Genomic DNA, 13,052 nt, shown 5'->3' with positions numbered 1-13,052 from the left:
AAGCAGTTCTTCCTAAGAAATAAGATCACTAATTGCCTGAATTTTATTCAGGACAGTGCGTCTTATGAGTCACATTGCAGTATAAACCTAATCACGAGGTAGAGTGGGTACAATACCTTTTCTGTAGTGTTGATATCCTAAAAGCATAACCTGCCTGCTAATTTATTCCTTCAACAGGTTTATTGCCTTATTAAGCATTTGTTTTGTAGAATATTCTTAATCTATCTAGATTGTCACAGAAAATCTGTGATAATGAAATATTAAAATTCAGACCTGAAGTGTGCTAAAGCCAGCATGAATAATCAAAGCTAAAACACAGCATCTTTGGTTCTTTCTAAATACCAAAATGTTCAGTACCCTGGAATATATTCTGGAAACTTTTGGCTTACAAATAAAGACTTCGTGAGGTATGGAAATCTTTACTATAGTAAGATAGGCTGTTCTTAACTGAAGCTAAATTAAATGTTAATAATAGCCATTTTCTTGGAAAAATCTAACATTCATCATAAACCTGATAGTATTCTTGGCATATCTAAATATTTTATACATATATAAGATATTTTCTTCCCATAAATATTTTACATATATTTATTGCTATGGGAAGAATGTATAAATTATAATAAAATTCATCAGAACCACTATCTTTTTTTTCTTCTATTTCCCATTTTAATGTGTACAGATAGGGAAGCTTTTGACTAACAATCCTTAATTTTGCTTCAAATTTAATAATATTCCATTTTCTCATATTAACACATAGTCCACCTTTTCTCCTTTTTCTTCTAGTCCTCTGAACAGAACCACTATCTTAATGACCTAGACTGTTTTGATCAAATGTGAGTAAACATATTACAAAATTATTTGTTATTATATATATTTTAATATTGAATATGATGTTGTTGCTGGTCTAACTTAGACCTTAAGTGAAAAGTACAGTATTCTTAGTTTAATTTCTTGTTTGTTTGCTTTTGTGCATTTTTGTTTTTGTTTTTTTAAAACACAAGTTCTCGCTCTGTTGCCCAGGTTGGAGTGCAGTGTTGTGATCATAGCTCATTGCAGCGTCAAACTCCTGGGCTCGGGTGATCCTCCCACCTCAGCCTCCTAAGTAACTAGGACTACAGGCAAGTGCCACCATGCCTGGCTAATTTTTTAAAAGTACAGACAGGGTCTTGCTATGTTGTCCAGGCTGCTTAGTTTAACTTTTGAAAGTGGAAATAAGATACATGAAAATCTCACTGGTATTAATTGGTAAAATTGTGTATTCATTTAGCAAATATTTCTTGAGCACCTCTATGTGTTAGGTATAATTCTAATGTGTTAAAACTACTTTTGCACACCCTTTCAAGAGAAATACTAGCATTTTTGCCTTCTTTGCTTGGATTCAGGTATGTGCATTTGCTGCAAAAAGGAGAAATTAGCCAGGTGCAAGCCTGTAATCCTAGCACTTTGGGAGGCTGAGGCAGGAGAATTGCTTGATCCCAGGAGTTTGAGATCAGCCTGGGCAACATAGTGAGAATCTGTTTCTACCAAAAAAAAAAAAAAAGAGAGAGAGAGAGAAAGAGACACAGAGAGAGGGAGAGGGAAGAGAGACTGGCCAGCTTGATACTTAACAACCAATTTAGAAGTTATAAAGTTGTTTACAATTATAATTTCTGGATTTCAGTATTTAATGTGTCAGCAATAACTGAAGCCCACTGGAACTCTATAAGAAATGAGTTACTATTGTGAATACAACAATTTTTGTATTTGGAATTTTTTACTAGAGATTAAGAATTACGTGTGTTACAGAATGCCAAACAAACTATTGCCTATAGGAGTTTTTCTTATAGTGAAAGAATTCTAGCATGGTGCTTTGGGAGGGTGACGTGATCTGGAAGAAGAAGAAATAGACTCTCCAGAGTCCTGGGTTCCGCTACTGCTCCTAACTAGCTAGAAGACTTTGGGCATTTTGAAACCTCTCTGAACCTTAGTTCCAGATCTGGAAAAAGTGAATCATAATCCTTGCTCTGCGTCTTCATGGGGAGGCTATCATGATAAATAGTAGCCTCCTCATTTGTAAAGTGAAAGTTTTCAAATTAGAGCAGTTCTTAATGTGGGAGAAGTTCATGAATCTCCTTGAAACAATGCAGCTTTTTTTGTTCATCTTTCTGCGTATGAGGTCTGTAGTTTTTGTCAGATTCTCAAATAGGTAAGTGATCCAAAGAAGGTCAAGAAATGCTCAATTAGAGAATCTCTAACATCCTTTCTACTCCTAAATTCAAATTCTGTTCTCCCTCTCTGAATAATAGATATGAAAGCACTTTGAAAGAGTGCTAAACAAATGCAAAGTATCATTCTCTATCTCTCTTTATGGATCTAGTCTATGTAAGAGTCATAGCCATGCTTAAAATACTGAGTTATTGAATAAACATATGACCTGAGGGAATTCCTCAAATGCAAGGTTCAGTATTAAACCCCTAGGAGAATTAGAGTGTGCCATAGAGACTCAGACAAAATAGAAAAGAAATCTAGGTGAGAGTGCACTTTTTTTTTTTTTTTAAGGTGGAGTCTCACTCTGTTGCCAGGCTGGAGTGCAGTGGTGTGATCTCAGCTCACTGCACCCTCCGCCTGCCGAGTTCAGGCGATTCTCCTGCCTCAGCCTCCCAAGTACCTGAGACTACAGGCACCCACCACCATGCCTGGCTAATTTTTTTGTATTTCAGTAGAGATGGGGTTTCACCATGTTGCCCAGGCTGGTCTCGAACTTCTGAGCTCAAGTGATCTGCCCGCCTTGACCTCCCAAACTGCTGGGATTACAGGCGTGAGCCACCACACTCCGCCAGATCTTATACATTTTTTATATCCATAGCCCTATGCTGGGACTCAGTAAAATGTGTACATTGAATGCCCATAGGCTGGTGACTTACTTTCTCTGAACAATGTTTTCCTAATAATGATAATAAAACCCTGGCTACCATTGAAGTAGTCTGCACGAAGTACTTTACTTATGTTATTTTGTCCCAGCCTAATAACACCCTGTAAATTTTTTTTTTTTTTGAGACAGAGTCTTGCTCTGTTGCCCAGGCTGGAGTGCAGTGGCACAATCTTGGCTCACTGCAAGCTCTGTCTCATGGGTTCAAGCAATTCTCTGCCTCAGCCTCCCAAGTAGCTGGGATTACAGGTGCCCGCCACCATGCCCAGCTAATTTTTTTTTTTTTTTTTTTTTTTTTTTTTTGAGGCGGAGTTTCGCTCGTTACCCAGGCTGGAGTGCAATGGCGCGATCACGGCTCACCGCAACCTCCGTCTCCTGGGTTCAGGCAATTCTCCTGCCTCAGCCTCCTGAGTAGCTGGGATTACAGGCACGCGCCACCATGCCCAGCTAATTTTTTTGTATTAGTAGAGACGGGGTTTCACCATGTTGACCAAAACGGTCTCGATCTCTTGACCTCGTGATCCACCCGTCTCGGCCTCCCAAAGTGCTGGGATTACAGGCTTGAGCCACCGCGCCCGGCCTAATTTTTGTATTTTTAGTAGAGACAGGGTTTCACCATCTTGGCCAGGCTGGTCTTGAACTCCTGACCTCATGATCCACCTACCTCAGCATCCCAAAGTGCTGAGATTACAGGCATGAGCGACAGCACCAAGGCCCACCCTGTGAAATATTATTCCCATTTTAAAGGTTAGGATTCTGGCCGGGTGCGGTGGCTCACTCCTGTAATCCTAGCATTTTGAGAGGCTGAGGTGAGCGGATCACCTGAGGTCAGGAGTTTGAGACCAGCCTGGCCAACATGGCAAAAACTTGTCTCTACTAAAAATACAAAAATTAGCTAGTCGTGTTGCACACCTGTAATCCCAGCTACTTGGGAGGCTGAGGCAGGAGAATCGCTTGAACCCAGGAGGTGGAGGTTGCAGTGAGCCAAGATCCAGTCACTGCACTCCAACCTGGGTGACAGTGAGAGTGTCTCAAAATAAACTAAACAAAGCTAAAATAAAATAAAATAAAATAAAATAAAATAAAAGTTAGGATTCTGAGGTTCACAGAAGATAAGTGACTTACTCAAGGCTAACACCACCTTATAAATTTATTGGGAAGATAAAATTATGTAATGTACTTGCTCATGCTTTGAAAACTGTTTAGGCTACATAAATGTAATTGCTGCTGCCACTCCTCTTTCACTTTTTGTTCCTTTTGTCAGATGGTCCAGCTTCAAATATTTTATTTTATTAACAGCCTTCTCATTGAAACAAGAGGGTGCTTTGCTAGAAGGTTTACGGTACATTGTGTCCCAGAAGTACAGATTTGGCAATGACAAGAAATGGTTGTTGCCAGGTCATTTTTGAATCGGCTAGATTTATCTGTCGTGTCACCAAATAGCTCTGCTGTTAGCTGAGAGAGAGAATGAAGAGGAACTATGAGTGTTTGATGAATATGACTCTTTGTAAATATTCCGCTTGGAGCTCCTCCCATCCCCTCACCATTAAAATAGATTAGTGCCTAGATTAAGATCACAAAAGCCAAGGAATTCAGATCTAAAGCTAGGATTTAAGGTTGGAGTATCAGTCTTAATTTATGAGTGCAAAACCAGTAATCTCGGTAGGACCAAGATCATGAGTTTGTTCTGAATCTCTTGGTTTCTATGGAGTTGAGATTTATATTCATTATAATATACAAAGTTGAAATACTTTAAAACTTTATAACATAGCAAAGACAGGATTATAATTACATAATAGGACCATCTTCCAACTTGTCACTGGAGGAATGATAAAGTCAAATTAGGGGAGAGCTACTGATTACCGAGGGAAATTACCTTGTATTTCTGAAAACTGTATTTCTCTTTGGTTTAAAAAATACCCTTTTATGGGGCAATTTGATTTTGTGCAATGTTTTATGCTTAAAAAATCTAATAGGAGACCTGACGGAGAGATTTGATTATTCATTACCCATCTACACATTCACTAGTAATGATGAAAGATTTGTTGGCTGTCTAGTTTATGAGAGAGAGCGATGAGCCACACCAGAAGAGAGGGTGGGAAATCTGGGCTCAGTGCCCAGGATTTTTCTTTGCTATTTGGATCACTGTGTTTGCTAAAATATTTAATTAATCCCACTCTTGGAGTAATGCTTATTGCTGATGGCCATTGCTGAGCTGAAATATTAAACCATATGTAATATATCTTCAATAAAATTTAGATTTAAAAGTCCCCAAATGATGTATGTGTTTGACAGTCCTTAATGAAAACTGATTAAAGAAATTCCAGAGAATGGATAGGCTTAATAGTACCAATTCTTTTCATTCATGTGAAAGAAAGTTTAGTATTATAAAATGAAACATAAGGAATTAGCACAATATTAGGGGTAGGGCTGTAGCAGTTCTTGAATATATAGGTTTTGGTTTTTAGTTTTGTTAATATTTGGCTCTTCTACTGTATCTCTGGTGAGGGTCTTTCTTGAGTTATTTAAGACAGTTCTTTTTGGAATACAGTTTAGCCATAGGTAGACCATCAGGAAACTCTGATAATTCTCTTTTGAGTAATTCAATACATGGCATGATTTTCTCTTGTTATTGAACCGATGCCTCAGCAAAGGGTTAGAGGAATTCTGCTGTTTGTAGCGAAAATCTTGTGCCAGGAGCATTAACCTTGAAGTTCTATACACTTTGCAGGTCAGGCAATTACTACAGTTATCCTAGTTACTTATTTAAGGATGTGGCAAGGAGCGCCTCCAAAAAATGAACTGATAAATTTGAGTGGAGGGAAAAAAATCAATTTCTTTTTTTGAAAGGACAGATCTAGAATTGTAATGATGGAAAGAATTCTAAAATTCAGTTAAAATATCTCTTGAACAGGTCAGAACAGGCAAAGGGTCTGACGTACTGGAGTGTGTCTGGGTAGTCAAGAGGGATAGAATATTAGAAATGAGACAGTACTTAAGAATTTGGTCAAATCTAGTTGTCTTCAAACTTTGTAACTTTTTGAATGACTTTATGCCAACAAAATCTTATATACTTAATATGTAAAATGGATTTGAGGGCAGCTATTCTTTTTGAAGTCAAAGAGCTTGCACCTGTTCATATGCTTCCCCCTTCTTCCTTCATTATTAGCGTAGTCTGAAAATCAGTCATCTACTTCAAGTCTTTCGTTTGACATGTATGAGCATTCATGTCCAAGAGGAGTAAACTGACTTGTTCAAGGTTATATAACTAAACAGTGTCAGGGCTTAGTCTCAGACCAGTGCTCTGCTCTGTTACATACTTTCTACTTCAAACACTCTCTGCTTCTTGCAGGGAATTCTGGGAAGAGATCAACCCTCTCTACTAGAATTCTAGGAAAAAGTAATGTAGTCAGGGGTTGCAAAGACAAGTGGGGATATGGGTCACAAATACTATTCCTTAATACATTGAAAAAACAGGAATTTATTGATTATCTATTACATGCAAGGCACAGCTTGAAGCTTCAGAGAAAGTACAGAATTCCAGGATGGAAGAAGTCATGTCTTTGCTATTCTTCGTCCTGTATTTTCTCCTTAAAAATATGAACAAAGCAATAATTTAGAGGCTATGAATCATACACTCAGTATAGTGTTTTTTGGGTGTAGACTCTGGAGTCAGACTACCTAGTTTTGAAGTCTGGTCCTGAAGTTATCTTGGGCAAATTACTTAACTACTTATCCCCATCTCCCTCCCAACTCCCACTTCCTTCTCCTCCTCCTACTCTTCCTCCTCCTTTTTTCGAGCCAGAGTCTTGCTCTGTCACCCAGACTGTAGTGCAGTGGTGTAGTCATGGCTCATTGCAACCTCTGCCTCCCAGGCTCAAGCAATCCTCTCACCTCGGCCTTCCAAGTAGCTGGGAATACAGGTGCACCCCACCATGCTCAGCTACTTTTTTTTCTTTAATTTGTAAATATGAGGCCTTTCTATGTTGCCCAGGCTGGTTTTGAACTCCTGGGCTTAAGTGATCCTTCTGTTTCGGCCTCCCAAAGTGCTAGGATTACAGGTGTGAGTCACTATGCCCAGTGAAATTGCTTAACCTCTCATGCCTCAGATTTCTTGTCTGTAAAGTAGGAATAATAATGTTACTACATCATAGAATATTTGTGAGAATTAAATGAATATATGCATTCATTTATTATATAAATATACATTTGTGATACATCAGAATAATTGAATCTTAGCTGCTATTATTATGTCTTATGTCACTCACAATGACAATTTGAGAGTCTCCTCTAAATCAGTGTTTTGGCTTCTTACATATGTTGTTCAACAAATCATATGGAATTATATTTTGCATACCTAAGTTACTAAAGCATTGTCAATTCAATTTGGTGATCATATTTTAGCAAATGGTTAGCACCTATATAGTATACATAATATATATAGTATGATATACTTCACTTACTCATAAATTTTTTTTTGAGATGGAGTCTTGCACCATCTTCCAGGCTGGAGTGCAGTGGCACGATCTCTGCTTGTTGCAACCTCTGCCTCTTTGGTTCAAGCAGTTCTCATGCCTCAGCCTCCCAGGTAGCTGGGATCACAGGTGTGCACCACCATGCCCAGCTAATTTTTGCTTTTTTTTTTTTTTTGAGATGAAGTTTTGCTCTTGTTGCCCAGGCTGGAGTGCAATGGCACTATCTCGGCTCACTGCAACCTCCACCTCCTGGGTTCAAGCGATTCTCCTGTGTCAGCTTCCCGAGTAGCTGGGATTAAAGCCATACACCACCAGCCTGGCTAATTTTGTATTTTTAGTAGAGACAGGGTTTGTCCATGTGGGTCAGGCTGGTCTCAGATTCCCAACCTCAGTTGATCCACCCTCCTTGACCTCCCAAAATGTTGGGATTCCAGGTGTGAGCCACCATGCCTGGCCACCATTTTTTTGTATTTTTAGTAGAGATAGGGTTTCACTATGTTGGCCAGGCTGGTCTTGAACTCCTGGCCTTCAGTGATCTGCCTGCCTCAGCCTCCCAAAGTGCTGGGATTATAGGTGTGAGCCACCACCCTTGGCCTTATAAATCTTTGTTGTTATTGTTGTTTTAAAGACAGGGTCTTGTTCTGCCACCCAGTCTAAAGTGCAGTAGGGCGATTATAGCTCATTACAGCCTCAAACTCCCGAGCTGAAGTGATCCTCCCACCTCAGCCTCCTCAGTAGCTGGGACGACAGGTGTGTGCCACCATAACTGGCTAATTTTTAAACATTTTTTGTAGAGTTGGAGTGTTGCTGCGTTTCTCAGGCTGGTGTCAAACTCCTGGGCTCAAGCAATCATCCTGCCTTGGCCTCCCAAAGTTTGGGATCACAAGCATGAGCCATGACACCTGGCTCACTCATGACGCTTAAGATGCTTTGTACATCTTGAATGGGACTCTTGAAGATCAGAAATATGTGGGATTCACCAGTGATATCCTTAGGGCATTGCTTATTCTTTTCAATACGTAATGGTATCTCCTCAAACAAAAAGTAAGACTTTGGGCATGGACAACATCCTATGTGTCTCTTTAGGGTTCCAGAGTTCAGGCCTGTAACTTGTACATAGAAGGCAATCACAGATGTTCGTTATGTGTTTATGTCACAAATTCTACTGGTAATGGCAACATCTCATCTCAATTTTAGTTTTTCTTTTCTAATTTTAAACTATCAGCCTAATTATAATATCTTCTGTACTAATTTTTCTCTGTTCCACTGGATCTAAAGTTAATAAATTTGTTGAACCATGAATAAAAGCAAAAAGCTAGCACATGTAGGTACAAGCCATATGCATTGCTTTAATGAATAGTCATCATGACATATGGAGGAGGACTGCCCAATTAATTATTGGGTTTGATGGAGTTGCTGCTCGCCTGCATGAGTTAGTCCAGGGGCCAATTTATAGTGTGAAAATCCTGTGATGGGCTGGTCTGACCAATAAACAAAGTAAATAAATGAACCAAGTTGATTCAGTAGCCCAAATAATTTGCTAGATTATCGTGAAAACATTATATTGCTTTTTATTTTTTTGAGACAGGGTCTCCCTCTATCACCCAGGCTGGAGTGCAGTGTGCAATTATGGCTTACTGAAGTCTCGACCTCTGGGGCTCAAGCAATCCTCCCACCTCAGCCTCCTGAGTAGCTGGTACTACAGGCACACGCCACCATACCTGGCAATGTTTTCAAAACTTTTTTGTAGAGACAGGGTCTCACTATGTTGCCCAGGCTTGTCTCGAATTCCTGGGCTCCAGTGATCCTTCCACCTTGGCCTCCCAAAGTATTGGAGTTACAGGTATGAGCCACCATATCCAGTCAGGAATTAGTAATATTACTTAAAATTTGTAGTATATTGAGGCACTGGAAAATAGGTATATATCCAATAGGACTCTTCAGACTGTGATAACCAAAAACCCAACTCAAGCCAGATTGGGCAAAAAGTGAAATCCACTAGCTCAAGCAACTGAAAAATTCAGAGGTAAATTTTTCTGACTTTCTTTTACATTTGATTCAGGGGACAATGTCTGCCTCCATCTTTAGCTTAACTCTCCTTCACAAGGAGGCAACATGCCATTTAGTATCTCCATGCCTATATCCTCCCAGGATTCAGCCCAGCAAAACGTAGAGTGATTCTTGGTGACTACCATATGAGTCTTGGGCATTGGAACAAGTTAGGTCATAGGTCAACCCCTGAGTCAACAAGGTTAGTAGGGTTCGATACTCTCATTGGCCAGGACTAAGGCACACAGTGTCTTCCTGGTGGAGCCCCAGCAATACATGAGAAAGTGATGGTTTTCCAAAGGACATTTGGGTATTCCCAGAAATAATAAGGAGCAGACAAATATCTATTAGAAGGAAAAATAAAATTCTTTTTAAACAAACTAATATCAAAATGCCGGATAAGAAAACAGACATTCTCATATATTATTTCAAGTGGGCTATTTGGGAATATCTACAAAAATTCAAGTGCACATTCTCTTACACAATTTCACATCAAGGAATTTATCCTACAGATAAATCATACCAGTGTACAAAGATATTATTTAAAGGATGATCACTGAAGCATTGACCGTAACAGCAAAATGCTGTCCATTGGCATGGAAGTTGTTAAATTATGATTCATTTATAGAGAAGAATATTGCACAATTATTTTTAATGAGGTAGATCTATATGTTCTAATATGGAAATAAGTCTATGATAATTTTAGAGAAAAGTAACTTGCAAGAAAATGGTCCTACTTGTATAGATGCATAAAAAATATCTGGAAGAATATCCAAAAAATGTTTGACACTGCTTATTATTGGGCAAGAAGTTTAGGGAGTTAGGAGTGGCAGGAAGAAGACATTTGCTTTTCACTTTATATCCTGTGGGGCTTTAATTTGTTTACCTGACTATATATTACTTTCATTACTTTAAAAGGTCAGTCTAGTCGGGCATGATGGCTCATGCGTATAATCCCAGCACTTTGAGAGGCCAAGGCAGGAGGATCACCTGAGCCCAGGAGCTCAGGACCAGCCTGGGTAACAGAGAGACTCCATCTCTACAAAAAATGAAATAAATAAATAAATTAGCCAGTATGGTGGTGTGTGCCTGTGGTCCCAGCTACTCAGGAGGTAGAGATGGGAGGATTGCTTGAGGCTGGAGATGAAGGCTGCAGTGAGCTGTGAGCATGCCACTGCACTCCAGCCTGGGTGACAGAGTGAGACTCTGTCTCCAAAAAAAAAAAAAAAAAAAAATAGAATTCTCTTTTATTGAGCAACTGTTATATTAGTAGGTGTAAGGCTTTGGTGAACTCAACTAATTTCTCTGAGCCTCAGGTTCTTTATTTTTCAAGTGGGGGTGATCATATTAATAATATTTGCCTTATAATGTAACTGGGAAACTGTAGACAAAATATGGTAAATGCTTAAGTGTAGCAGACATTTAGTGAATCACTGCTCTTAGTAGTAGTAATTACTTCAGTTTGTAATTACTGCCTTTTCTTTTTTTTTTTTTTTTGAGACAGTCTCACTCTGTTGCCCAGGCTAGAGGCTAGAGTGCAGTGGTGCCATCTCAGCTCACTGCAACCTCTGCCTTTCAGGTTCAAGAGATTCTCATGCCTCAGCCTCCCGAGTAGCTGGGACTACAGGCATGTGCCACTACACCCAGCTAATATTTGTATTTTTAGTACAGACAGGGTTTCACCATGTTGGCCAGGCTGGTCTCAAACTCCTGGCCTCAAGAGATCTGCCTGCCTCAGCCTCCCAAAGTGCTGGGATTGCAGGCGTGAGCCACTGTGCCCAACCTATTTTCTTTCCTGTTCTTTCTCTGTAGAAGTAGTCATCAGGCATGACCTCCCATGGATGCTCACAGGAGATGGTGCTAAGCATGCGCAGAACTTCCCAGGCCAAGATCCACCACATCAGACCCACTGAGGAAGCCCCCTTGTCATTGCATGAGGTGGTGATGATCACATTGTATAGAGGAGAATATGTGTGACACAGAGCAATGGTAGTCAGGTGAACATACCATACCCCTGCACAAGGTTGGTGGTCAGCCCTGGGATCAGTAACCATCAGAAGACATGGTTCCCAGGAGGCTGCTTGGATCTGGTTAGTAAAGGCACCCAGCAATAAGAGTGGCTCCTGTGGCAGCAGCAAACTTCAGCATAGCCTGCTGGCTGGCATTGCCGGAGGATGTGACACTGACAGCAGCTGAGTTTCCAAATGGCAACAATGGCACAAGCTGCCAGCAAAAGTTTCTTGCAGGTCCTCTTCAGATTTATGATGTAGATGCCATCACTTTTCCTTTTGTAGTGTATCATTTGGAAGTCAAGGTTGGTGCCACCTAAGTGGATTCCTGCTGCAAGGAACATGAGGACACCCTCCTTCATCTTCAGGGCATCAAGGGCTCCAAACATTGTGAAAATTTCTCTTTATTTTTTATTTTATTTTTTTTTTTTTGAGACGGAGTTTCACTCTTGTTACCCAGGCTGGAGTGCAATGGCGCGATCTCGGCTCACCGCAACCTCCGCCTCCTGGGTTCAGGCAATTCTCCTGCCTCAGCCTCCTGAATAGCTGGGATTACAGGCACGCGCCACCATGCCCAGCTAATTTTTTGTATTAGTAGAGATGGGGTTTCACCATGTTGACCAGGATGGTCTCGATCTCTTGACCTCGTGATCCACCCGCCTCGGCCTCCCAAAGTGCTGGGATTACAGACTTGAGCCACCGCGCCCGGCCTCAAATTTCTCTTTAAATAACAACATGCTGTATGGATCTCTGCCTGGAGAGCATGGACAAGTACCACCCAAAGTTTGATTGCTAATATAGCTCACTCTTCTGTGGCTAGAAATTCTGAAGAATAAAGTGGTGAGTGAGTTTTTATGCTGACTACAACACCCAGGCTTAGGAACTAGTGTGCATAAGACCTCAAATTTCTTTCTGGCTCTCATTATGAAAGTCATGATTGTTTCCCTTGCGTCATCCTCTGCATGTGGCTTTTCATCTTACATTCTGGCTTTGCTCCAGGAGACACACTGCCTTATGCCAGGGACCTGGTGGAAAGGTCACCCCTAGAATGGCCAGCCTGGAAAGAGCTCACTTAATCAGTGTAGGTCCTTAACTGCATTTCTTCATGTGCTACCTTAACGGCATGTAAGTAAGAGTGAAAAATTCCAAAGGGGCCTAAAATTTAGATTTTGGCCTGATAGTATAACCAGAAGGTTTTTTTGCTTTGAATTACCATAACTAGGAGTGAGTGAGTTTCTGTCATTCCCCCACTGAATAAAATATTGAATTTACGATAAATGGTTGTAAAATAGAGTGATCTGGACTTATTCTTTCCAGCCTTGTGAGACCCATCCCAACCTTTTACAGACAGTTTCTTTAAATATAGCATGAGAAACCTCAGTGCCCTCTGGAGGTTTTTATAAATGGATGCCAGCTCAGTCTTTATTACATGTCATATAATTGCCTGTCTTGACATACCTCTTCCAGGCTTTGCTTTAACATGGACAAAATAGGTTAAGGGTTCCTTTCTGCTGAAAATGATGACCCTTGGTGTTTTTGTTGTTTCAACTTTATCTTTTTCTGTGTTGTTCCTGAATTTCTTGAAGTTTCTATCTTTAAATCTGCGTAGAT

At 40.2% G+C, this 13,052-nt stretch overlaps 1 pseudogene; it reads right to left on the bottom strand.

Moving 5' to 3' along the window:
- LOC105710185 (small ribosomal subunit protein uS2B-like) overlaps positions 1 to 11,830 on the bottom strand; it is a 65,656-nt pseudogene extending 53,826 nt beyond the window's left edge.
- Positions 11,831 to 13,052: the final 1,222 nt, after the last annotated feature.

Source organism: Aotus nancymaae, unplaced genomic scaffold (genome assembly GCF_030222135.1).
Source record: "Aotus nancymaae isolate 86718 unplaced genomic scaffold, 86718_ANA_hifiasm-v0.15.2.pri h1tg000007l, whole genome shotgun sequence".
NCBI lineage: Eukaryota > Metazoa > Chordata > Mammalia > Primates > Aotidae > Aotus > Aotus nancymaae.
Note: the sequence above shows the minus strand (reverse complement) of the source record. Positions and strands in the feature narration are given on the sequence as shown.